At 43.5% G+C, this 26,993-nt stretch overlaps 1 pseudogene across 1 annotated transcript in view; it reads left to right on the forward strand.

Moving 5' to 3' along the window:
* LOC311121245 (noelin-3-like) overlaps positions 1-26,993 on the forward strand; it is a 47,272-nt pseudogene that overhangs the window by 16,356 nt on the left and 3,923 nt on the right. The window contains exons 4-7 of the transcript in view: positions 17,039-17,182; positions 22,380-22,534; positions 23,672-23,891; positions 25,414-25,520. The product of the transcript in view is annotated as a noelin-3-like (transcript). The remainder of the gene's footprint in view (positions 1-17,038; positions 17,183-22,379; positions 22,535-23,671; positions 23,892-25,413; positions 25,521-26,993) is intronic.

Below are 26,993 nucleotides of genomic sequence, written 5' to 3' on the forward strand. Positions count from 1 at the left end.
CTGTAAATTACCTCGTTGACCCTCCGGAGGACATTGAACTGCCCCACAAACCTGGGCCTTCTTACAGGGCAGGCGGAGAGGAAGGTTCCTGGTGGAGAGCCAGACGCAATCACCAGGGTGGAACACGGGAGGCTCACTGCGGTGGCGGTCTTCATGTCTTTCTGACAGCGGGGCTGGAGTCTCACGTGGGCATCGTCCCATACCTCTTCTGCACGCCTGAACCACTCGTCCACCTGGCAGAGCTAGAAAAAAAGTTTGCCTTCTCGTCAGGACACTCTGCACTGTTCATTACAAGGAGATCACATTGCATACCAAACACTAGGCTGTAAGCTAGCTAAATAGTTAGTTGCTAGCAAACCTGCCAATATGACAACCGAATTCAAAAAGATCAGATGCTGAAAACAGCTGGTCAAACTAGAAACGTGGGAGGATTTGACAGCGTTAGCACCACTTGCATTATGACTGCAACAGTAGTGACCGGAGAAATGTGTGTTCATAACTCACCACGTTAGGTCATCAGAAGCTCCCAAAAAAATATGTCTCTGCAAAACCAAATCAACGCTAGCTAGCTACATTTTTCCTTGTTGGACTGGAGTTTACAATGTATCCAATTTCGGTTTGTGTGGTTGTTGGTTTAGCTTTCTGCAACTTTGTAGCAAGTACGGTCTGCATGTGTAGGTGCATACCGCGTCATGATTGAAAGGTTGGAGGTGCATACTGCATCATGATTGCAAAATGTCCCGATATCTTTCCAACTGTCCCGTTATCTGGTTTTAATGCCAATTCTAGAATGCCCCTCTAGCCAATCAGAAACGAGTATTCAACAATGCTGTTGGGGAAGAAGAAGTACCGCACGTATTATGCAAAATCATAATCCATGCAGACAAGGCCAGTGCATAGTTCAGCTAGGTAATAGGATAGAAAATGTCTCCACTTACCCTGTGCTAACAAATTGAGGACAAGTCATGAATGTATCTATCTGGAGTGTTAATAGCATTAGTCAATATCAGTAATTTTATTGATGCTTTTACGTACTGCTTCTAGCACATGGATGGATCCAATCTTGGTAATACTTGCTTCTACTTTATATTAACCAGCCCTCATAAAAGCAACCACATAAAGGGCCATTGTTAGTACTGTCACTGCTGTCTACTGTAACCACTTGATATTCTGTTGACATCCCCGATGATCTAAAGCCATCTGCCTCGCTGTGGCTTCAAACTGAGACATCATGTTGGATCTCTCACTCATTATCTTCATTGTGCTCGTGACACGCAGACACTGTTGGCTGCTTCGGCACTGTCATCCACTGCAGCACATGTACAGTAGGGGGACAACAGAAGACTGTGGAAGGTAGTGATGTGGAGTAAAAAGAGGATGACTGGAGAAGAATGCTGCGGAATCATCTATTCACAGGGTCAGGAGGCAAGGATGTGCCACATCTTCTGGAAACGGATCTCCATCTCTGTCTATCTGTCTCCATTCTTCATCTTTCCCTCTCTCTCTCTCTATCTCTCTCTCTCTCTCTCTCTCTCCATCTCTGTCTATCTCTCTCTCCATCTCTGTCTATCTCTCTCTCTCCATCTCTGTCTATCTCTCTCTCCATCTCTCTCTCTCTCCATCTCTGTCTATCTCTCTCTCTCCATCTCTATCTCTCCATCTCTGTCTATCTCTCTCTCTCTCTCCATCTCTCTCTCTCCATCTCTGTCTATCTATCTCTCTCCATCTCTGTCTATCTCTCTCTCATCTCTGTCTATCTCTCTCTCCATCTCTGTCTATCTCTCTCTCTCTCCATCTCTCTCTCTCCATCTCTGTCTATCTCTCTCTCTCCATCTCTCTCTCTCCATCTCTCTCTCTCTCTCTCTCTCTCCATCTCTGTCTATCTCTCTCTCTCCATCTCTCTCTCTCCATCTCTGTCTATCTCTCTCTCTCTCTCTCTCTCTCTCTCCATCTCTGTCTATCTCTCTCTCTCCATCTCTGTCTATCTCTCTCTCTCCATCTCTCTCTCTCCATCTCCCTCTCTCTCTCACTCCATCTCTGTCTATCTCTCTCTCTCCATCTCTGTCTATCTCTCTCTCTCCATCTCTGTCTATCTCTCTCTCTCTCTCCATCTCTGTCTATCTCTCTCTCTCTCCATCTCTGTCTACCTCTCTCTCTCCATCTCTGTCTATCTCTCTCTCTCCATCTATGTCTATCTATCTCTCTCCATCTCTGTCTTCCTATCTCTCTCCATCTCTGTCTCTCTCTCTCTCTCTCTCTCCATCTCTGTCCATCTCTCTCTCTCCATCTATGTCTATTTCTCTCTCTCCATCTATGTCTATCTATCTCTCTCCATCTCTGTCTTCCTATCTCTCTCCATCTCTGTCTATCCCTCTCTCTCCATCTCTGTCTATCTCTCTCTCCATCTCTCTCTCTCTCTCTCTCCCTCTCTCCCTCTCTCTCCATCTCTGTCTATCTCTCTCTCTCCATCTCTGTCTATCTCTCTCTCTCTCTCTCTCTCTCTCTCTCTCTCTCTCTCTCTCTCTCTCTCTCTCTCTCTCTCTCTCTCTCTCTCAATTTCAATTCATTTCAATTTAAGGGCTTTATTGGCATGGGAAACATGTGTTAACATTGCCAAAGCAAGTGAAGTAGATAGTAAACAAAAGTGAAATAAACAATAAATATTAACAGTAAACATTACACTCAGAAGTTTCAAAAGAATAAAGACATTTCAAATGTCATATTATGTATATATACAGTGTTGTAACAATGTGCAAATAGTTAAAGTACAAATGGGAAAATAAATAAACATAAATATGGGTTGTATTTACAATGGTGTTTGTTCTTCACTGGTTGCCCTTTTCTTGTGGCAACAGGTCACAAATCTTGCAGCTGTGATGGCACACTGTGGTTTTTCACCCAGTAGATAAGGGAGTTTATCAAAATTGGGTTTGTTTTCGAATTCTTTGTGGATCGCTGTAATCTGAGGGAAATATGTGTCTCTAATATGGTCATACATTTGGCAGGAGGTTAGGAAGTGCAGCTCAGTTTCCACCTCATTTTGTGGGCAGTGTGCACATAGCCTGTCTTCTCTTGAGAGCCAGGTCTGCCTACGGCGGCCTTTCTCAATAGCAAGGCTATGCTCACTGAGTCTGTACACAGTCAAAGCTTTCCTTAAGTTTGGGTCAGTCACAGTGGTCAAGTATTCTGCCACTGTGTACTCTCTGTTTAGGGCCAAATAGCATTCTAGTTTGCTCTGTTTTTTTGTTAATTCTTTCCAATGTATCAAGTCATTTTATTTTTGTTTTCTCATGATTTGGTTGGTTCTAATTGTGTTGTTGTTATTGTCCTGGGGCTCTGTGAGGTCTGTTTGTGATTGTGAACAGAGCCCCAGGACCAGCTTACTTAGGGGACTCTTTTCCAAGTTCATCTCTCTGTAGGTGATGGCTTTGTTGGGGAAGGTTTGGGAATCGCTTTCTTTTAAGTGGTTATAGAATTTAAAGGCTATTTTCTGCATTTTCATAATTAGCGGGTATCGGCTCTGCATATATTATTTGGTGTTTTTGTTGTACACTGAGGATATTTTTACAGAATTCTGCATGCAGAGTCTCAATTTGGTGTTTGTCCCATTTTGTGAATTCTTGTTTTGTGAGCGGACCCCAGACCTCACAACCATAAAGGGCAATGGGTTCTATAACTGATTCAAGTATTTTTAGCCAGATCCTAATTGGTATGTCGAATTTTATGTTCCTTTTCATGGCATAGAAGGCCCTTCTTGCCTTGTCTCTCAGATCGTTCACAGCTTTGTGGAAGTTACTTGTGGCGCTGATGTTTAGGCCGAGGTATGTATAGTTTTTTGTGTGCTCTAGGGTATTTGTGGTCCTGGCAACTGGACCTTTTTTGGAACACCATTATTTTTGTCTTACTGAGATTTACTGTCAGGGCCCAGGTCTGACAGAATCTGTGCAGAAGATCTAGGTCTGCTGTAGGCCCTCCTTGGTTGGGGACAGAAGCACCAGAACATCAGTAAACAGTAGACATTTGACTTCAGATTCTAGTAGGGTGAGGCCGGGTGCTGCAGACTGTTCTAATGCCCTCGCAATTCGTTGATATATATGTTGAAGAGGGTGGGGCTTAAACTGCATCCCTGTCTCACCCCACAGCCCTGTGGAAAGAAATGTGTGTGTTTTTTGCCAATTTTAACCGCACACTTGTTGTTTGTGTACATGGATTTTATAATGTCGTATGTTTTTTCCCCAACCCCACTTTCCATCAATTTGTATAGCAGACACTCATGCCAAATTGAGTCAAAAGCTTTTTTGAAATCAACAAAGCATGAGTTTGCCTTTGTTTTGTTTTGTTTGTTTGTCAATTAGGGTGTGCAGGGTGAATACGTGGTCTGTCGTATGGTTATTTGGTAAAAAGCCAATTTGACATTTGCTCAGTACACTGTTTACACTGAGGAAATGAACTAGGCTGCTGTTAATTTAATGCAGAGGATTTTCCCAAGGCTGCTGTTGACGCATATCCCACGGTAGTTATTGGGGTCAAATTTGTCTCCACTTTTGTGGATTGGGGTGATCAGTCCTTGGTTCCAAATATTGGGGAAGATGCCAGAGCTAAGGATGACGTTAAAGAGTTTAAGTATAGCCAATTGGAATTTGTGGTCTGTATATTTGATCATTTCATTGAGGATACCATCAACACCACAGGCCTTTTTGGGATGGAGGGTTTGTATTTTGTCCTGTAGTTCATTCAATGTAATTGGAGAATCCAGTGGGTTCTGGTAGTCTTTTAATAGTTGATTCTAAGATTAGCATTTGATCATGTATATTTTTTTTGCTGTTTGTTCTTTGTTATAGGGCCAAAAATATTGGAGAAGTGGTTTACCCATACATCTCCGTTTTGGATAGATACAGTGAGGGGAAAAAGTATTTCATCCCCTGCTGATTTTGTACGTTTGCCCACTGACAAAGACATGATCAGTCTATAATTTTAATGGTAGGTTTATCTGAACAGTGAGAGACGGAAGAACAAAAAACTAATCCAGAACAACGCATGGCAAAAATGTTATAAATTGATTTGCATTTTAATGAGGGAAATAAGTATTTGACCCCTCTGCAAAACATGACTTAGTACTTGGTGGCAAAACCCTTGTTGGCAATCATAGAGGTCAGACGTTTCTTGTAGTTGGCCACCAGGTTTGCACACATCTCAGGAGGGATTTTGTCCCACTTCTCTTTGCAGATCTTCTCCAAGTCATTAAGGTTTCATGGCTGACGTTTGGCAACTCGAACCTTCAGCTCCCTCCACAGATTTTCTATGGGTTAAGGTCTGGAGACTGGCTAGGCCACTCCAGGACCTTAATGTGCTTCTTCTTGAGCCACTCCTTTGTTGCCTTGGCCGTGTGTTTTGGGTCATTGTCATGCTGGAATACCCATCCACGAACCATTTTCAATGCCCTGGCTGAGGGAAGGAGGTTCTCACCCAAGTTTTGACGGTACATGGCCCCGTCCATCGTCCCTTTGATGCGGTGAAGTTGTCCTGTCCCCTTAGCAGGAAAACACCCCCAAAGCATAATGTTTCCACCTCCATGTTTGACGGTGGGGATGGTGTTCTTGGGGTCATAGGCATTATTCCTCCTCCTTCAAACACAGCGAGTTGAGTGCCAAAGAGCTCGATTTTGTTCTCATCTGACCACAACACTTTCACCCAGTTCTCCTCTGAATCATTCAGATGTTCATTGGCAAATTTCAGACGGGCCTGTATATGTGCTTTCTTGAGCAGGGGGACCTTGTGGGCGCTGCAGGATTTCAGTCCTTCACGGCATAGTGTATTACCAATTGTTTTCTTGGTGACTATGGTCCCAGCTGCCTTAAGATCATTGACAAGATCCTCCTGTGTAGTTCTGGGCTGATTCCTCACCGTTCTGATGATCATTGCAACTCCACGAGGTGAGATCTTGCATGGAGCCCCATGCAGAGGGAGATTGACAGTTATTTTGTGTTTCTGTTGTCACCTTCTCACCAAGCTGCTTGGCGATGGTCTTGTAGCCCATTCCAGCCTTGTGTAGGTCTACAATCTTGTCCCTGACATCCTTGGATAGCTCTTTGGTCTTGGTCATGGTGGAGAATTTGGAATCTGATTGATTGATTGCTTCTGTGGACAGGTGTCTTTTATACAGGTAACAAACTGAGATTAGGAGCACTCCCTTTAAAAGTGTGCTCCTAATCTCAGCTCGTTACCTGTATAAAAGACACCTGGGAGCCAGAAATCTTTCTGATTGAGAGGGGATCAAATACTTATTTCCCTCATTAAAATGCAAATCAATTTATATCATTTTTGACATGCGTTTTTCTGGATTTTTTGTTGTTGTTATTCTGTCTCTTACTGTTCAAATATACCTACCATTAAAATTATAGACTGATGATTTCTTTGTCAGTGGGCAAACGTACAAAATCAGCAGGGGATCAAATACTTTTTTCCCTCACTGTAGCTCTTCGTGTTGTTGTTTGTTTAGTGTTTTCCAATTTTCCCAGAAGTGGTTAGAGTCTATGGATTCTTCAATTACATTGAGCTGATTTCTGACATGCTGTTCCTTCTTTTTCCGTAGTGTATTTCTGTGTTGTTTTAGTGATCCACCATAGTGAAGGCGTAGGCTCAGGTTTTCTGAGTCTCTATGTTTTTGGTTGGATAAGTGTCTCAATTTCTTTCTTAGGTTTTTGCATTCTTCATCAAACCATTTGTCATTGTTGTTACTTTTCTTTGGTTTTCTGTTAGAGATTTTTAGATTTGATAGGGAAGCTGAGAGGTCAAATATACTGTTTAGGTTTTCTACTGCCAAGTTTACACCTTCACTATTACAGTGGAACGTTTTGTCCAGGAAGTTGTCTAAAAGGGATTGAATTTGATGTTGCCTAATTGTTTTTTGGTAGGTTTTGACACTACCTTCCTTCCATCTATAGCATATCTTAATATTATTCAGTTCCTTTGGCTTTGATGCCTCATGATTGAGTATTGCTCTGTTCAAGTAGACTGCGATTTTTCTGTGGTCTGATAGGGGTGGCAGTGGGCTGACTGTGAACGCTCTGAGAGACTCTGGGTTGAGGTCAGTGATAAAGTAGTCTCCAGTACTCCTGCCAAGAGATGAGCTATAGGTGTACCTAACATAGGAGTCCCCTCGAAGCCTACCATTGACTATGTACATACCCAGCGTGCGACAGAGCTTCAGGAGTTGTGACCCGTTTTTGTTGGTTATGTTGTTGTAGTTGTGCCTTGGGGGGCATATGGGGGAGGGAATGCTGTCACCTCCAGGTAGGTGTTTGTCCCCCTGAGTGCTGAGGGTGTCAGGTTCTTGTCCAGTTCTGGCATTTCGGTCGCCACAGACGATGTCCCTGGGTTTGGAAATGATTGATTTCCCCCTCCAGGATGGAGAATCTGTCTTCATTAAAGACTGGGGATTCTAGTGGGGGGATGTAGGTATCACACAGGAGGACATTATTCTCTCTCTCTCTCTCTCTCTCTCTCTCTCTCTCTCTCTCTCTCTCTCTCTCTCTCTCTCTCTCTCTCTCTCTCTCTCTCTCTCTCTCTCTCTCTCTCTCTCTCTCTCTCTCTCTCTCTCTCTCTCTCTCTCTCTCTCTCTCTCTCTCTCTCTCTCTTTCCATCTCTCTCTCTCTCTCTCTCTCTCTCTCTATCTCTCCCTCTCTCTCTCTCTCTCTATCTCTCCCTCTCTCTCTCTCTCTCTCTCTATCTCTTTCCATCTCTCTCTCTATCTATCTCTTTCCATCTCTCTCTCTCTCTCTCTCTCTCTCTCTCTCTCTCTCTCTCCCTCTCTCTCTCTCTCTCGCTCTCTCTTTCCATCTCTCTCTCTATCTATCTCTTTCCATCTCTCTTTCCATCTCTCTTTCCATCTCTCTTTCCATCTCTCTCTCTCGTTAGGTGTTGTTGTTATCGTTGTTGTTGCTGTTACGTTTGGAGGTCACCATTTGTTAAGTTGAACCGCGGCTGACTGAAATGTCTGTCTCTATCTAGTTACGAAGCTCTCTGCAGGCACACGCACACGCACACGCACACTCACAATCACACACTCACACGGCAACTGCGATTTAATCTTATCCACCATTAGAGCAGAAATGTTAACTCGTTTAAGGAGCATGATCATCAATTCCAGGACGGACACGTGCATTCCACTTCAGTTGCTCCCAATGCCTCATAGCTTTTATAGAGACAGTTGATCAATTGATGTAAATGAATAGTTATGTCCATTAAAATGGAAGGTTTTGTTGGCTTGTTTGTTCAGCATCCTTTATTCTGACACGGCTAGTTTGGCCGAGGCTGACATCTCTATGTATTGATCATTTGTCATACAGTAATGTGTGGCAGTGTGTGTGTGTGTGTGTGTGTCTGTATTTGTATTTATTAAGGATCCCCATTGGTTCCTACCAAGGCAGCAGCTACTCTTCCTGGGGTCCAAACACATTAAGGCACTTACATTACATATAAAACAAAAGATAAAACAGTGCATCATATTACATTATTACACCACTACATATCTACAGTACAAAATGTTTAATACCACCATACAACAATATTACAATGTACGTGTGTGTAGAGTGCGTGTGTTAGCGCTTGTGTGTGTATGCATGTGTCTGTACCTTTGTGTGTGTCTCTTCACAGTCCCCGCTGTTCCATAAGGTGTATTTTTACCTGTTTTTTAAATCTGATCCTACTGCTTGCATCAGTTATCTGATATGGAATAGAGTTCCATGTAGTCATGGCTCTATGTAGTACTGTGTGCCTCCCATAGTCTGTTCTGGACTTGGGGACTGTGAAGAGACCTCTGGTGGCATGTCTTGTGGGGTATGCATGGGTGTCCGAGCTGTGTGCTAGTATTTTAAACAGACAGCTCGGTACATTCAGCATGTCAACACTTCTTACAAAAACAAGTAGTGATGAAGTCAATCTCTCTTCCACTTTGAGCCATGAGAGATTGACATGCATATTATTAACGTTAGCTCTCTGTGTACATCCAAGGGCCAGCTGTGTTGCACTGTTCTGAGCCAATTGTAATTTGTGGCATCTGACCACAAGTTGCACTGTTCTGAGCCAAAGTCCCTCTTTGTGGCATCTGACCACACGACTGAACAGTAGTCCAGGTGCGACAAAACTAGGGCCTGTAGGAGCCGCCTTGTTGATAGTGTTGTTAAGAAGGCAGAGTAGCACTTTATTATGGACAGACTTCAAATCAAATCAAATTTTATTTGCCACATGCGCCGAATACAACAGATGTAGACATTACATTGAAATGCTTACTTACAAGCCCTTAACCAACAATGCAGTTTTTAAGAAGAAAAAAAAAAGTGTTAAGTAAAAAATAGATAAGTAAAAAATAAAAAATAGCAAATAATTAAAGAGCAGCAGTAAAAGAACAGAACAGTATGGAGGCTATATACAGGGGGTACCGGTACAGAGGCTATATACAGGGGGTACCGGTACAGAGGCTATATACAGGGGGTACCGGTACAGAGGCTATATACAGGGGGTACCGGTACAGAGGCTATATACAGGGGGTACCGGTACAGAGGCTATATACAGGGGGTACCGGTACAGAGGCTATATACAGGGGGTACCGGTACAGAGGCTATATACAGGGGGTACCGGTACAGAGGCTATATACAGGGGGGTACCGGTACAGAGTCAATGTGCGGGGGCACCGGCTAGTTGAGGTAGTTGAGGAAATATGTACATGTGGGTATAGTTAAAGTGACCGAATAAACAGAAAAGCAGCAGTGTAAAAGAGGGGGTGGGGTGGGGTGGGGGGGGCAATGCAAATAGTCCGGGTAGCCATGATTAGCTGTTCAGGAGTCTTATGGCTTGGGGGTAGAAGCTGTTAAGAAGCCTTTTGGACCTAGACTTGGCGCTCCGGTACCGCTTGCCGTGCGGTAGCAGAGAGAACAGTCTATGACTAGGGTGGCTGGAGTCTTTGATAATTTTTAGGGCCTTCCTCTGACACCGCCTGGTATAGAGGTCCTGGATGGCAGGAAGCTTGGCCCCAGTGATGTACTGGGCTGAGACTTCTCCCCATCTTAGCTACTGTTGTATCAATATGTTTTGACCATGACAGTTTACAATCCAGGGTTACTCCAAGCAGTTTACTCACCTCAACTTGCTCAATTTCCACATGATTCATTACAATATTTAGTTGAGGTTTAGGGTTTAGTGAATAATTTGTCCCAAATACAATGCTTTTAGTTTTTGAAATATTTAGGACTAACTTATACCACTGTATCATCAAGGGTATTGTCTAAGTGAGTTACAGAGATTGTCAGAATATGAATATGTTACAGTTATTGACTTCATGAACCTTGTTTCTTAGGCTACATATGTTAATATGGGCTATTTAAAGCACTTTTCTGGGTTGCTTGATTGTTTTTAATACTTTACTGGGAAGCTTATCAGAAGTAGACATGCTCATGTTACTTATAGTGGAGCTGATAGTGCAGGGTGAGCTGCACACAGTGGTCTTCCTACTAGGGCACACCGCCTCAGTGCTAACAGTGTAACTCTGGTTCATAGGCACATGATTACTGCATACAATAGCTGTAGGATCAACAGAGGTATTCAGGGCAGTTAGGGGGACATACATTAAGATACTTACAATGTGTCTGCCAACGCCCCTGGGATAACGTACATTTCATGCAGCATTATGACAACTCAGCGTCACAAAGGTAGGGATTAACTGAGCTGGACTTTGGTCATTGATAAGTCATTGTCTCAACGCAGCCTTAAAATGCGTGGACAAAGTCCAGGAGCCAAGATTTTCTGTTTCCAGAAGGTCTCAAGATTATCTATAAAAATGATTCCAACAGAGCTAAAGTAATATTTTAGCCAGGCGTGTATTGCCAGTAGGCAACAACACATAGTTGACTACAGCTCAGCGTTCAACACCATAGTGCCCTCAAAGCTCATCACTAAGCTATGGACCCTGGGACTACACACCTCCCTCTGCAACTGGATCCTGGACTTCCGGACGGGCCACCCCCAGGTGGTAAGGGTAGGCAACAACACATCTGCCACGCTGATCCTCAACACTGGGACCCCTCAGGGCTGCGTGCTTAGTCCCCTCCTGTACTCTCTGCTCACCCACGACTGCATGACCAAGCACGACTCCAACACCATCATTAAATTTGCTGAGAACACAACAGTGGTAGGCCTGATCACCGACAATGATGAGACAGCCTATAGGGAGGTCAGAGACCTCACAGTGTGGTGCCAGGACAACAACCTCTCCCTCAATGTGAGCAAGACAAAATAACTGATTTTGGACTATAGGAAAAGGAGGGCCGAACTGGCCTCCATTAACATCGACGGGGCTGAAGTGGAGCGGGTCGATATTTTCAAGTTCCTTGGTGTCCAAATCACCAATGAAGTATCATGGTCCAAACACACCAAGACAGTTGTGAAGAGGGCACGACAACACCTTTTCCCACTCAGGAGACGGAATAGATTTGGCATGAGTCCCCAGATCCTCAAAAAGTTCTACAGCAAACCATCGAGAGCATCCGGACCGGTTGCATCACTGCCTGGTATGGCAACTGCTTGGCATCTGACCATAAGGCTCTATAGAGGGTAGTGCTTACGGCCCAGTACATCACTGGGGCCAAGCTTCCTAACATCCAGGACCTACAGTTGAAGTCGTAAATTTACATACACCTTAGCCAATACATTTAAACTCAGTTTTTCACACTGCCTGACATTTAATCCTCTTAGGTCAGTTAGGATCACCAATTTATTTTAAGAATAAGAAATGTCTGAATAATAGTAGAGAGAATGATTTATTTCAGCTTTTATTTCTTTCATCACATTCCCAGTGGGTCAAAAGTTTACATACACTCAATTAGTATTTGGTAGCATTGCCTTTAAATTGTGTAACATTGGTCAAATTTTTTGGGTAGCCTTCCACAAGCTTCCCACAATAAGTTGGGTGAATTTTGGCCCATTCCTCCTGACAGAGATGGTGTAACTGAGTCAGGTTTGTAGGCCTCCTTGCTCGCACACGCTTTTTCAGTTCTGCCCACACATTTTCTATAGGATTGAGGTCAGGGCTTTGTGATGGCCACTCCATTACCTTGAATTTGTTTTCTTTAAGCCATTTTGCCACAACTTTGGTCCCCCCTTTTTCCTCCAAACATAACGATGGTCATTATGGCCAAACAGTTCTATTTTTGTTTCATCAGACCAGAGGACATTTCTCCAAAAAGTACGAACTTCGTCCCCATGTGCAGTTGTAAACCGTAGGCTTTTTTATGGCAGTTTTGTAACAGAGGCTTCTTCCTTGCTGAGCGGCCTTTCAGGTTATGTCGATATATGACTTGTTTTACTGTGGATATAGATACTTTTGTACCTGTTTCCTCCAGCATCTTCACAAGGTCGTTTGCTGTTGTTCTAGGATTTATTTGCACTTTTCGGACCAAAGTACGTTCATCTCTATGAGACAGAATGCGTCTCCTTCCTGAGTGGTATGACGGCTGCGTGGTCCCGTGGTGTTTATACTTGCGTACTATTGTTTGTACAGATGAACGTGGTACCTTCAGGCGTTTGGAAATTGCTCCCAAGGATGAACCAGACTTATGGAGGTCTACCATTTTTTTCTGATGTTTTGACTGATTTCTTTTGATTTTCCCATGATGTCAAGCACTGAGTTTGAAGGTAGGCCTTGAAATACATCCACAGGTACACCTCCAATTGACTCAAATGATGTCAATTAACCTATCAGAAGCTTCTAAAGCCATGACATCATTTGCTGGAATTTTCCAAGCTATTTAAAGGCACAGTCAACTTAGTGTATGTAAACTTCTGACCCACTGGAATTGTGATACAGTGAATTATAAGTGAAATAATCTGTCTGTTAACAATTGTTTGAAAAATGACTTGTGTCATGCACAAAGTAGATGTCCTAACCGACTTCCCAAATCTGTAGTTTGTTAACAAGACATTTGTGGAGTGGTTGAAAAACGAGTTTTAATGACTCCAACCTAAGTGTATGTAAACTTCCGACTTCAACTGTATATACTAGGCGGTGTCAGAGGAAGGCCCAAAAAATTGTCAAAGACTCCAGTCACCCAAGTCATACACTGTTCTCTCTGTTATACAGAAGATAGCCCTATTTGGTACAAGACCAGCTCAAATAAGTAAAGAGAAAGGACAGTCTATCATTACGGAACATTTCAAGAACTTTGAACGTTTCTTCAAGTGCAGTCGCAAAAACCATCAAGCGCTATGATGACACTGGCTCTCATGAGGACCGCCTCAGGAATGGAACACACAGACTTACCTCTGCTGCAGAGGATAAGTTCATTAGAGCTACCAGCCTCAGAAATTGCAGCCCAAATAAATGCTTTGCAGAGTTCAAGTCACAAACACATCTCAACATCAACTGTTCAGAGGAGACTGTGTGAATCAGGCCTTCATGGTTGAATTGCTGCAAAGAAACCACTACTAAAGGGCACCAACAAGAAGAGGAGACCTTTTTGGGCTAAGAAACACGAGCAATGGACATTAGACCGGTGGAAATGTGTCCTTTGCTCTGGAGTCCAAATTTGAGATTTTTGGTTCCAACCGCCGTGTCTTTGTGAGACGCGGTGTGGGTGAATGGATTATCTCCGCAAGTATAGTTCCCACCGTAAAGCAAGGAGGAGGAGGTGTCATGGTGTGGGGGTGCTTTGCTGGTGACACTGTCTGTGATGTATTTAGTTTTCAAGGCACACTTAACCAGCATGGCTACCACATCATTCTTCAGCGAAACGCCATGCCATCTGGTTCGGGCTTAGTGGGACTATCATTTGTTTTTCAACAGGACAATGACCCAACACACCTCCAGGCTGTGTAAGGGCTATTTGACCAAGAAGGAGAGAGATGGAGTGATGCATCAGATGACCTGGCCTCCACAATCCCCCGACCTCAACCCAATTCAGTAGTTTGGGATGAGTCGGACGGCAGACAAAAGGAAAAGCAGCCAACAAGTGCTCAGCATATGTGGGAACTCCTTCAAAACTGTTGGAAAAGCATTCCAGTTGAAGCTTGTTGAGAGAATACCAAGAGTGTGCAAAGCTGTCACAAAGGCAAAGGGTGGCTATTTGAAGAATCTAAAATATTACATATATTTTGTTTTTTTTTAACACTTTGTTGGTTATTACATGATTCCATATGTGTTATTTCATAGTTTTGATGTCTTCACTGTTATCCTACTGTCACTGATTCCGCCGAGGCTGCTCCTCCTCCTTGCTCGGGCAGGCTTCGGCGTTCGTCGTCCCCGGAGTACTAGCTACTGCCGATCGATGTTTTCGGTGTTTGTCTTGTGTTGTCTAGTTTGTACACCTGTTGCTTATTTTGTGTTGATTGTGTAACATATAAGTTCCCTTGTTTTACGTTTGGCCTTTGTGTGTTATTGTCATTTTGTCCTGTTTGATGTTCGGCATGTCTAGTTCGCCTTTTACGCACTGAGTGTGTTACTCCTCCAGTGTTGTGGAGACCTTTTGTTTTGTGCGTGTTTACTTTAAGTAAAGTAGTCATCCTGTTTCTCTGTGTCCTGCGCCTGACTTCACTGCCGCGTACACATCACCCCTTTTGACACCTACAATGTAGAAAATAGTACAAATAAAGAAAAACCCTTGAATGAGTAGGTGTGTCCAAACTTTTGACTGGTACTGTAGTCACTTTTCAAATTACCTCGACTAACCTGTATCCCCGCACATTGACTTGGTACCGGTACCTCCTTTATTTAGCCTCGTTATTGTTTTGTAATTTCCTTGTGTTACTTTTTGATTTTATTGTATTTTTTACTTGATTTTATTTAGTAAATATTTTCTTAACTCTATTTCTAGAACTGCATTGTTGGTTAAGGGCTTGTAAGTAAGCATTTCACTGTAAGGTCTACACCTGTTGTATTCGGCGCATGTGTGAAATACATTTTGATTTGATTTGATTTTTTTGATTTGATCTTTCACACCCACGGCCCAACGATGGTACCGGACCTGAAATGATTGGCCGCTTTTTGGAATCTTTCAGTGCTAGAATCAGTTCTTTAAAATCAATTTTTAGATGTTCTGAGCCCTCCTCGTTTGTGTGCGTATGCTTGAGTGCATTTATTTTTGTGAGTGTGTGTATGCATGTGTGTGTTTAATCATTTGTCTCTGTTTCATCAGTGGGTTACCTTCCGACAACTTCTGAATGGATTTCAACCCCACTATGAACTGTCTGTTAATTTGTTTCTACTCTGCTGTGGGCGGTAATGTGTTGAAGTTAGCTTTGCTACAGACGTGTCTTGCATATTAAAGCACCATTCAGACTGTACATCAAAGCAACACTGTTAGGACAGTTCACACAAGGTCCATGCACAGAGGATAAACAAATATGAATTGCAACATTTTGACAACTGCAGGGCATTTTCTGTCTCTCACACACTACAATACAGTCTCCCACTGCAGCAAATACACAATACACTATGGTTCCAGGTCTCTGAAAGTTAGATAGAGGAGGATCTGATACAAGACTACATTGGTTTCACACAGAGATACACTCCAAAGGATGGTCATTAATCATTCTCACAAAATACCTTTCACTGGAGCCATGGAGCCATGGAGCCATCCCCAGTGGACCAGCACTGCTTTACTCCCTGCACAAACATATTGGGTTGTCTATTTCACCCCCGCCTCTCTCTCTCCTCTCTCCTCTCCTCTCTCTCTCCTCTCTCCTCTCCTCTCTCTCCTCTCTCCTCTCTCCTCTCTCTCTCCCTCTCCTCTCTCTCTCTCTCTCTCTCATCTCTCTCTCTCTCCTCTCCTCTCCTCTCCTCTCCTCTCCTCTCCTCTCCTCTCCTCTCCTCTCCTCTCCTCTCCTCTCCTCTCCTCTCCTCTCCTCTCCTCTCCTCTCCTCTCCTCTCCTCTCCTCTCCTCTCCTCTCCTCTCCTCTCCTCTCCTCTCCTCTCTCTCTCTATTTCTCTTTAACCCTCGCTCTTACTTTTGCTCTCATGTTTGACTCTATTCTTTCTCTCTTTCTCTCTCTTTCTATCTCTCTGAAGTGAAACAGCAAGAGACAAATTATACATTTTTTAATGGGATGGTTTTCTGAGAGCTGATCGTTTAAAGGAATGGAGAAAAATAAGACTAACATATTTGCAAAAGGGTTTTCTAATGATCAATTAGCCTTTTAAAATAATAAACTTAGATTAGCAAACACAATGTGCCATTGGAACACAGGACTGATGGTTGCTGATAATGGGCCTCTGTACGCCTATGTAGATATTCCATAAAAAATCAGCAGTTTCCAGCTACGATAGCCATTTACAACATTAACATTGTCTATACTCTATTTATGATCAATTTGATGTTATTTTAATGGACAAAAAAAGTGCTTTTCTTTCGAAAACAAGGACATTTCTAAGTGACCCCAAACTGTTGAACGGTAGTGTAGATGTACTGAAGGACAGACACTTCAAAACCTTATATACTTTTTTGACTGTCTTTTTTGTCATTTATGAATGTGTTATTCAATGCGTTTCTATGGGCAAAAGGCCAAAATCAATATTTTATCAAATTATATTATTATAATTTTTCTGATACCTAAAAGGGTCCTACAATTTAAAATCAAATAGCTAAATGATCCATGGTATGACCGCGTTAAAACAATGATATATGTCAATCCCCCCTCCCCCCCGTGATTATGAATTAAATGCCATCTTTTGCTGAAGATATACTATAACATTTCTTCAATCTTTTTATATTGAAATATCTATCACTTTCTATCACTAGCTACATGATTATCTAGCTACCAGCTCACATTGAAAAATGTTGTCTGTCTTCCAACGGCATTTATCCAGATTACAGATTCCCTTCACTGATATGTTCCTGTGTGTGTGTGTGTGTGTGTGTGTGTGTGTATATGTGTGTGTGTGTGTGTGTGTGTGTGTGTGTGTGTGTGTGTGTGTGTGTGTGTGTGTGTGTGTGTGTGTGTCTGTGTGTGTGTGTGTGTGTGTGTGTGTATGTGTGTGTGTGTGTGTCTGTAGACCATCGGGCCTAAGGAGGGTTGGCAGGTGTACAGCTCAGCCCAGGATACTGACGGGCGGTGTATTTGCACGGTGGTGGCTCCTGAACAGAACCTCTGCTCCAGAGACGCGAAGGGAAGACAGCTCCGCCAGCTACTGGAGAAGGTACCAAACCAACACATACAGTACATCTCTCTATCAGGGCCGGTTCCGCCCCAACTCAGTCAGGGTCTCTATTTACTGTTGAGCGTTAGGTGCAATTTCAAAATGTTAGTGTGCATCAGCAATTTTTCTCTTGACGGTCACTGTTTGGACCATGATAGTTTGTTACTGATGTGGACGCCAAGGAACTTGAAGCTTTCGACCCGCTCCACTACAGCCCCCTCGATGTGAATTGGTGAGTGCTCGGCCCCCCATTTCCTGTAGACCACAATCAGCTCTTTTGTCTTGATCACATTGAGGGAGAGGTTGTTGTCCTGGCACCACAATGATAGGTCTCTGACCTCCTCCCTGTAGGCTGCCTCATCGTTGTCGGTGATCAGGCCTACCACCGTTGTGTCGTTGGCAAACTTAATGATGGTATTGAAGTCGTGCGTGGCCACGCAGTCGTGGGTGAACAGGGAGTACAGTAGGGGACTGAGCACACAACCCTGAGGGGCCCCCGTGTTGAGGATCAGTGTGGCAGATGTGTTGTTACCTACCCTTACCACCTGGGGGCGGCCCGTCAGGAAGTCCAGGATCCAGTTGCAGGGTGAGGTGTTTAGTCCCAGGGTCCTTAGCTTAGTGATGAGCTTGGAGGGCACTGTGGTGTTGAACGCTGAGCTGTAGTCAACGAACAGCATTCCTACGTACACCCCTCACATTTTTGTCAATATTTGAGTATATATTTTCATGTGACAACACTGAAGAAATGAAACTTTGCTACAATGTAGAGTAGTGAATGTACAGCTTGTATAACAGTGTACATTTGCTGTCCCCTCAAAATAACACAACACACAGCCATTAATGTCTAAATCGCTGGCAACAAAAGTGAGTACACCCCTAAGTGAAAATGTCCAAATTGGGCCCGAAGTGTCAATATTTTTTGTGGCCACCATCATTTTCCAACACTGCCTTAACCCTCTTGGGCATGGAGTTCACCAGAGCTTCACAGGTTGCCACTGGAGTCCTCTTCCACTCCTCCATGACGACATGACAGAGCTGGTGGATGTTAGAGTCCTTGCACTACTCCACCTTCCGTTTGAGGATGCCCCACAGATGCTCAATAGGGTTTAGGTCTGGAGACATGCTTGGCCAGTCCATCACCTTTACCCTCAGCTTCTTTAGCAAGGCAGTGGTCGTCTTGGAGGTGTGTTTGGGGTCGTTATCATGCCCTGCGGTCCAGTCTCCAAAGGGAGGGGATCATGCTCTGCTTCAGTATGTCACAGTACATGTTGGCATTCATGGTTCCCTCAATGAACTGTAGCTCCCCAGTGCCCCCAGCACTCATGCAGCCCCAGACCCTGACACTCCCACCACCATGCTTGACTGTAGGCAAGACACACTTGTCTTTGTACTCCTCACCTGGTTGCCGCCACACACGCTTGACACCATCTGAACCAAATAAGTTTATCTTCAGGTCTCATCAGACCACAGTACATGGTTCCAGTAATCCATGTCTTTAGTCTGCTTGTCTGCAGCAAACTGTTTGCAGGCTTTCTTGTGCATCATATTTAGAAGAGGCTTCTTTCTGGGACGACAGCCATGCAGACCAATTTGATGCAGTGTGCGGCGTATGGTCTGAGCACTGACAGGCTGACCCCCCCACCCCTTCAACCGCTGCAGCAATGCTGGCAGCACTCATACATCTATTTCCCAAAGACAACCTCTGGATATTACGCTGAGCACATTCACTCAACTTCTTTGGTCAACCATGGCGAGGCCTGTTCTGAGTGGAACCTGTCCTGTTAAACCGCTGTATGGTCTTGGCCACACATTTTCTATAGGATTGAGGTCAGGGCTTTGTGATGGCCACTCCAATACCTTGACTTTGTTGTCCTTAAGCCATTTTGCCACAACTTTGGAAGTATGCTTGGGGTCATTGTCTATTTGGAAGACCCTTTTGCGACCAAGCTTTAACTTCATGACTGATGTCTTGAGATGTTGCTCCAATATATCCACATCATTTTCCTTCTTCATGATGCTATCTATTTTGTGAAGTGCACCAGTCCCTCCTGCAGCAAAGCACCCCCACAGCATGATGCTGCCACCCCCGTGCTTCACGGTTGGGATGGTGTTCGTCGGCTTGCAAGCCGTCCCCTTTTCCTCCAAACATAACGATGGTCATTATGGCCAAACAGTTCTATTTTTGTTTCATCAGACCAGAGGACATTTCTCCAAAAAGTACGAACTTCGTCCCCATGTGCAGTTGCAAACCGTAGTCTGGCTTTTTTATGGCGGTTTTGGAGCAGTGGCTTCTTCCTTGCTGAGCAGCCTTTCAGGTTATGTCGATATAGGACTTGTTTTACTGTGGATATAGATACTTTTGTACCTGTTTCCTCCAGCATCTTCACATGGTCCTTTGCTGTTGTTCTGGGATTGATTTGCACTTTTCGCACCAAAGTACGTTCATCTCTAGGAGACAGAACGCATCTCCTTCCTGAGTGGTATGATGGCTGTGTGGTCCCATGATGTTTATACTTGCGTACTATTGTTTGTACAGATGAACGTGGTACCTTCAGGCATTTGGAAATTGCTCCCAAGGATGAACCAGGTGTGTGGAGGTCTACCATTTGTTTCTGAGGTTTTGACTGATTTCTTTTGATTTTCCCATGATGTCAAGCAAAGAGGCACTGAGTTTGAAGGTAGGCCTTGAAATACATCCACAGGTACACCTCCAATTGACTCAAATGATGTCAATTAGCCTATCAGAAGCTTCTAAAGCCATGACATCATTTTCTGAAATTTTCCAAGCTATTTAAAGGCACAGTCAATTTTGTGTATGTAAACTTCTGACCCACTGGAATTGTGATACAGTGAATTATAAGTGAAATAATCTGTCTGTAAACAATTGTTGGAAATATTACTTGTGTCATGCACAAAGTAGATGTCCTAACCGACTTGCCGGAACATATTCCAGTCTGTGCTAGCAAAACACTCCTGTAGCTTAGCATCCATGTCATCTGACCACTTCCGTATTGAGCGAGTCACTGGTACTTCCTGCTTGAGTTTTTGCTTTTAAGCCGGAATCAGGAGGATAGAATTATGGTCAGATTTGCCAAATGGAGGGCGAGGGAGTGCTTTGTATGCGTCTCTGTGTGTGGAGTAAAGGTGGTCTAGAGTTTTTTTTTTTTCCTCTGGTTGCAGGTAGAAATTAATTCAAGCGGTATTAAGTTTTCCTGCATTAAAGTCCTCGGGCCACTAGGAGCGCCGCTTCTGGATGAGCATTTTCTTGTTTGCTTATGGCCTTATACAGCTCGTTGAGTGTGGCGTTACTGCCTGCATCGTTTTGTGGTGGTAAATAGACAGCTACGAAAAAATATAGATGAAAACTCTCTCGGCAAATAGTGTGGTCTACAGCTTATCATGAGGTACTCTACCTCAGGTGAGCAAAACCTCAAGAATTTTAGAGATCGCGCACCAGCTGTTGTTGACCAATAGACACAGACCACCACCCCTCGTCTTATCGGAGGTTGCTGTTCTGTCTTGCCGATGCACGGAAAACCCAGCCAACTGTATATTATCGATGTCCTCGTTCAGCCACGACTCGGTGAAACATAAGATCTTACAGTTTTCAATGTCCCGTTGGTAGGATAGTCTGGAACGGAGCTCATCCAGTTTATTTTCCAGTGATTGTATTTTCGCCTGTAGGATGGATGGTAAATGCGGATTATCCACTCGCCAACGAAATTCTCACCAAGCACACGGATCTGCGCCCCCTGTATTGACGTCTCCTCTTCACGCGAATGACAGGGATTTGGGCCTGGTCCGGGAGGAGTCGTAAATCTTTCACCTACCATAGAATCAACACAACACCTACCATAGAATCAACACAACACCTACCATAGAATCACCTAGAAGTAATGTAACAGCCCTCGGCAACATCTTAGCAACACCTGTTGTGGAAGTGTTAAAAGTCACAGTTCATTTCAAAGGGAGTCTTATCTATTCACATTGGCGTCTTAGCAACACCTGTTGTGGAAGTGTTAAAAGTCACAGTTCATTTCAAAGGGAGTCTTATCTATTCACATTGGCGTCTTAGCAACACCTGTTGTGGAAGTGTTAAAAGTCACAGTTCATTTCAAAGGGAGTCTTATCTATTCACATTGGCGTCTTAGCAACACCTGTTGTGGAAGTGTTAAAAGTCACAGTTCATTTCAAAGGGAGTCTTATCTATTCACATTGAAAGATCCCTGATATAAGATGCTGTGTGTATTAGGTTCTGAAACTCGGTGTACTGTACACAATCATTTTCTCCATTCTGAGGTGATCTATCGTACACATTATTGTACCTCTGCGATGTCAGAGCATAAGTAGAGTGATTAAAGGCTAAGTCGTTCACGCCTGTGTGTGTGATGAATTGTTAATCATATGGGAGGGGAAGCGCATCTTATTATCAATATCCAGATGTATGCATCATCTTGTGTCTGTTATAGTCTGTTAAGGAGCATTGTGTTGTTCGCTTGTGATTCATGTCTTTTTTTTTTTTTCATAAACACAAGAAAACACATAAACACAACAAAAGTAAGGATCACGTCTCAAATCATGTTATTGTTTTTTAAACATCCATTTCAGATTAGGGCGGCAGGTAGCTTAGTGGGTAAGAGCGTTGTGCCAGTAACCGAAAGGTTGCTGGTTCTAATCCCTGAGCCGACTAGGTGAAAAATCTGCCGATGTGCCCTTGAGCAAGGCACTTAACCCTAATTGCTCCTGTAAGTCGCTCTGGATAAGAGCGTCTGCTAAATGACAAAAAAAAAAAAAAAAAAAAAAAAAGATTGAGGGCCATGTGTTCAAATACAGTATTCGAACAGGGCTGAATTCCAACTTGCCTTGAGGTGTGTATGTAATTCAGACTTTCACGTACTGTAAGCCATGCTTTGTTGTCAATGTTACACCTCAATCTGAGTTACACATAAAGATCTCAAGTTAGTCGGCTAAGGAGTCAGTGTGAGCTAATTTCTGTTTGTGAATGTTGTGTAGATTTCATTTTGCTTGGTTCCAGGTCGGTCTGTGCTGTCTTGGCAACCACTATGGTCATGGCCATCGTGCCGAACACAAACCGATCTGGGTCAACCAGGCTAGATTGAATGTGCTTCTGTTTTTTGCTGTGGTCCAGAACATGTTGGAGGTAGTTGTTGTGTTTGTCTTGTATTCTCTGCTCCAGGTGCAGAACATGTCCCAGTCCATTGAGGTGTTGAACCTGCGAACCCAGAGGACTTCCAGTACGTCATGAAGATGGAGAATCAGATGAAAGGGCTCCAGACCAAGTTCAGGCAGATAGAAGATGACAGGAAGACCATTATAACCAGGAACTTCCAGGTACAGGAACATCACAGCACTGGAATACATTAAAGTACAGAACATTGTTTATAAATAGACCCAGGTGTTTTTCCTGACACGTCACCTGAGCAGAGATTTTCCATGATCATGTTAAACATTGTGAGACACACACATAGGGAAATATCCTTTTCAAACGTAGACTGCACATACCCATATTTCACTTTCATTTCAGCACCACCTTTTCCCTTTCCTCCTCCTCCTACCATATGGCCTCTCCTCTCCTCTCCTCTCCTCTCCTCTCCTCTCCTCTCCTCTCCTCTCCTCTCCTCTCCTCTCCTCTCCTCTCCTCTCCTCTCCTCTCCTCTCCTCTCCTCTCCTCTCTTCTCTCTCTCTCTTCTCTTCTCTTCTCTTCTCTTCTCTTCTCTTCTCTTCTCTTCTCTTCTCTTCTCTTCTCTTCTCTTCTCTTTCTCTTTACCATTATGGCCTCTCCTCTCCTCTCCTCTCCTCTCCTCTCCTCTCCTCTCCTCTCCTCTCCTCTCCTCTCCTCTCCTCTCCTCTCCTCTCCTCTCCTCTCCTCTCCTCTCCTCTCCTCTCCTCTCCTCTCTTCTCTTCTCTTCTCTTCTCTTCTCTTCTCTTCTCTTCTCTTCTCTTCTCTTCTCTTCTCTTCTCTTCTCTTCTCTTCTCTTCTCTTCTCTTCTCTTCCTCTCCTCTTCTCTTCTCTTCTTCTCTCCTCTTCTCTTCTCTTCTCTTCTCTTCTCTTCTCTTCTCTTTCTCTTCTCTTTTACCATTATGGCCTTTTCTCACCTCTCAGATGGTGTTTTAAGTGTGTCTTAAGTGGTTTCTATCTCTCCTCTGGGCTATCTCTTAATCCAGGCCATTCTGTCTCTGTCTCTGTCACTGTCACTATCCCTGTGCCTGTCTCGGTTCCTGTCTCTGTGCCTGTCTCGGTTCCTGTCCCTGTCCCTGTGCCTATCACTGTCTCTGTCTCTGTCTCTGTCTCTGTCTCTGTCTCTGTCTCTGTCTCTGTCTCTGTCTCGTTGCCTGTCTCTGACCATGTCTATTTCTATGTCTCTGTCTCTGTCTCTGTCTCTGTCTCTGTCTCTGTCTCTGTCTCTGTCTCTCTCTCTGTCTCTGTCTCTGTGCCTGTCTCTGTCTCTGTGCCTGTCTCTGCTTCAGGAGCTGAAGAACAAGATGGATGAGCTGCAGCCTCTGATCCCTGTGTTGGAGCAGTACAAGACAGACGCCCAGCTCATCTCCTCGTTTAAAGAGGAGATCAGGAACCTGTCCATGGTGCTCACAGCCATTCAGGAGGAGATGGGGGCATACGACTATGATGAGCTCTACCAGAGGGTCCTCAGACTGGACAGCAGGCTGCACAACTGCATGGGCAAGCTCAGTGAGTAGAACCAGATCAATACCAACTGCATGGGCAAGCTCAGTGAGTAGAACCAGATCAATACCAACTGCATGGGCAAGCTCAGTGAGTAGAACCAGATCAATACCAACTGCATGGGCAAGCTCAGTGAGTAGAACCAGATCAATACCAACTGCATGGGCAAGCTCGGTGAGTAGAACCAGATCAATACCAACTGCATGGGCAAGCTCAGTGAGTAGAACCAGATCAATACCAACTGCATGGGCAAGCTCAGTGAGTAGAACCAGATCAATACCAACTGCATGGGCAAGCTCAGTGAGTAGAACCAGATCAATACCAACTGCATGGGCAAGCTCAGTGAGTAGAACCAGATCAATACCAACTGCATGGGAAAGCTCAGTGAGTAGAACCAGATCAATACCAACTGCATGGGCAAGCTCAGTGAGTAGAACCAGATCAATATCAACTGCATGGGCAAACTTAAGATCAGTTGTGTAATATTGTCTCTACAATAACTGTACATAGAGAAACTCAAGAATAACTCACATAAACCGTGTTGAATTCCACTGGGAATGGAGACATGAACTGTGTTGAATTCCACTGGGAATGGAGACATGAACTGTGTTGAATTCCACTGGGAATGAGAGACACACTCAGAAATTAGATGTTTGTATGAGATCAGTTGAACTCGCTGTATATATATTCTACTGTATTACTCTACCTCATCTTAATAATGAGAAAAGTGATAAAATGATCTGATTTATAAACAAAGTAATGGCATAATGGAGATTGAGTATCTAGATGTACTGTAAATGTAATATTGTGCAAATTAAATAAGTAATTGAGCGCTAAGCATGGATAATATGATATCATCTTTCATCACTGACGTTTTGCTACAAAGCCCATACTGAGGCAAAGTTGCATGGTAGTATCCACAAACAAGAAAATTGTAATGTAGTATCCACAAACAAGAAAATGGTAATGTAGTATCCACAAACAAGAAAACTACCCTGTCTTTATCTGTAAGAATTGTGAATAACATACTAGTTGGAACCTCAAACGCATTACTGTGTGTTTTCATACTGTATTATATAAATGTGTTTTCATACTGTATTATATAAATGTTTGTTTTCAGACTGTATTATGTAAATGTGTTTTCATACTGTATTATATAAATGTTTGTTCTCATACTATATTATGTAAATGTGTGTTTTCATATTGTATTATGTACATGTTTGTTTTCATACTGTATTATGTAAATGTTTGTTTTCATACTGTATTGTGTAAATGTTTGTTTTCATACTGTATTGTGTAAATGTGTGTTTTCATACTGTATTACGTAAATGTGTGTTTTCATACTGTATTACGTATGACTGCCTTATGCCTAGAGCTTAGAGTGTACTTCTCAGGCAGCCTGGTTTTAATATGCACAGTGTTGTTCAGTGAACTCTTCAGTGGTGCAGGCATGAAAATGGCTTGAGAAATCTAGTAAGAAGAGGAGGAAAAAGCAGTACATCTTATCACTGCATTTCTTTATTAACAGCATGCGGAAAATTAATGAAAATCACTGGACCTGTAACAATAAAGACATCTGGCACCCGGTTTGGAGCATGGTTGACTGATCCACAGGCCTCTCAGAGAAACAACAGGGTGAGTTATGGGATGGGAGTGGAGGAGGTGGGTGGGTGGGTGGGTGTCTGTGTTTGTGATAGCTCTGCCTGGGGGGGGGGGGGGTTCGGACTTGTAGGGAAGGATTTATAACAATAATCAAAGATTGTCATGACCTAGTATCATGGTGTTGGTTTTCTCATGGGGGTTTCTGAGATGGGGATGTTCAATAGCTTTTCTGATGCAGAGTATAATTTCCTTTGATTTATAAGGCCTTGTGAAGTGGTTTATATATTAGATTTATAAGGCCATGTGAAGTGGTTCATATATTAGATTTACAAGGCCTTGTGAAATGGTTCATTCAGTGCATTCGGAAAGTATTCAGACCCCTTGACTTTTTCCACATTTTGTTACATTACAGCCTTATTCTAAAATTGATTAAATTATTTTTTTCCCTCGTCAATCTACACACAATACCCCATAATGACAAAGCAAAAACAGGTTTTTAGAAATGTTTGCAAATGTATTAAAATAAAAAACTGAAACAACCATTAACATAAGTATTCAGACCCTTTACTCAGTACTTTGTTGAAGCATATTTGGCAGCGATTACAGCCTAGAGTCTTCTTGGGTATGACGCTACATGCTTGGCACACCTGTGTTTGGGGAATTTCTCCCATTCTTCTCTGCAGATCCTCTCAAGGTCTGTCAGGTTGGATGGGGAGCGTTGCTGCACAGCTATTTTCAGGTCTATCCAGAGATGTTAGATCGGATTCAAGTCCGGGCTCTGGCTGGGCCACTCAAGGACATTCAGAGACTTGTCCTGAAGCCACTCCTGCGTTGTCTTGACTGTGTGCTTAGGGTCGTTGTCCAGTTGGAAGGTGAACCTTCGCTCCAGTCTGAGGTCCTGAGCGCTCTGGAGCAGGTTTTCATCAAGGATCTCTGTTGCTCCATTCATTTTTGCCTCAATCCTGACTAGTATCCCAGTCCCTGCAGCTGAAAAACTTCCCCACAGCATGATGCTGCCACCACCATGCTTCACTGTAGGGATGCTGCCATGTTTCCTCCAGACGTGACGCTTGGCATTCAGGCCAAAGAGTTCAATCTTGGTTTCATCAGACCAGGGAATCTTGTTTCTTATGGTCTGAGTCCTTTAGGTGCCTTTTGACAAACTCCAAGCGGGCTGTCATGTGCCTTTTACTGAGGAGTGGCTTCCGTCTGGCCACTCTACCATAAAGGCCTGATTGGTGGAGTGCTGCAGAGATGGTTGTCCTTCTGGAAGGTTCTCCCATCTCCACAGAGGAACTCTGGAGCTCTATCAGAGTGACCATCGGGTTCTTGGTCACCTCCCATTTGCAAACATTTCTACAAACCTGTTTTCGCTTCATCATTATGGGATATTGTGTGTAGTTTGATTAAAAAAATAATAATATTTAATCCATTTTAAAATAAGGCTGTAACGTAACTAAAATTCAAGGGGTCTGAATACTTTCCGAATGTACTGTATATTAGATT

The sequence above is a fragment of the Coregonus lavaretus genome (assembly GCF_964263955.1).
Source record: "Coregonus lavaretus genome assembly, contig: HAP1_SCAFFOLD_337, whole genome shotgun sequence".
Classification (NCBI taxonomy): Eukaryota; Metazoa; Chordata; class Actinopteri; order Salmoniformes; family Salmonidae; genus Coregonus; species Coregonus lavaretus.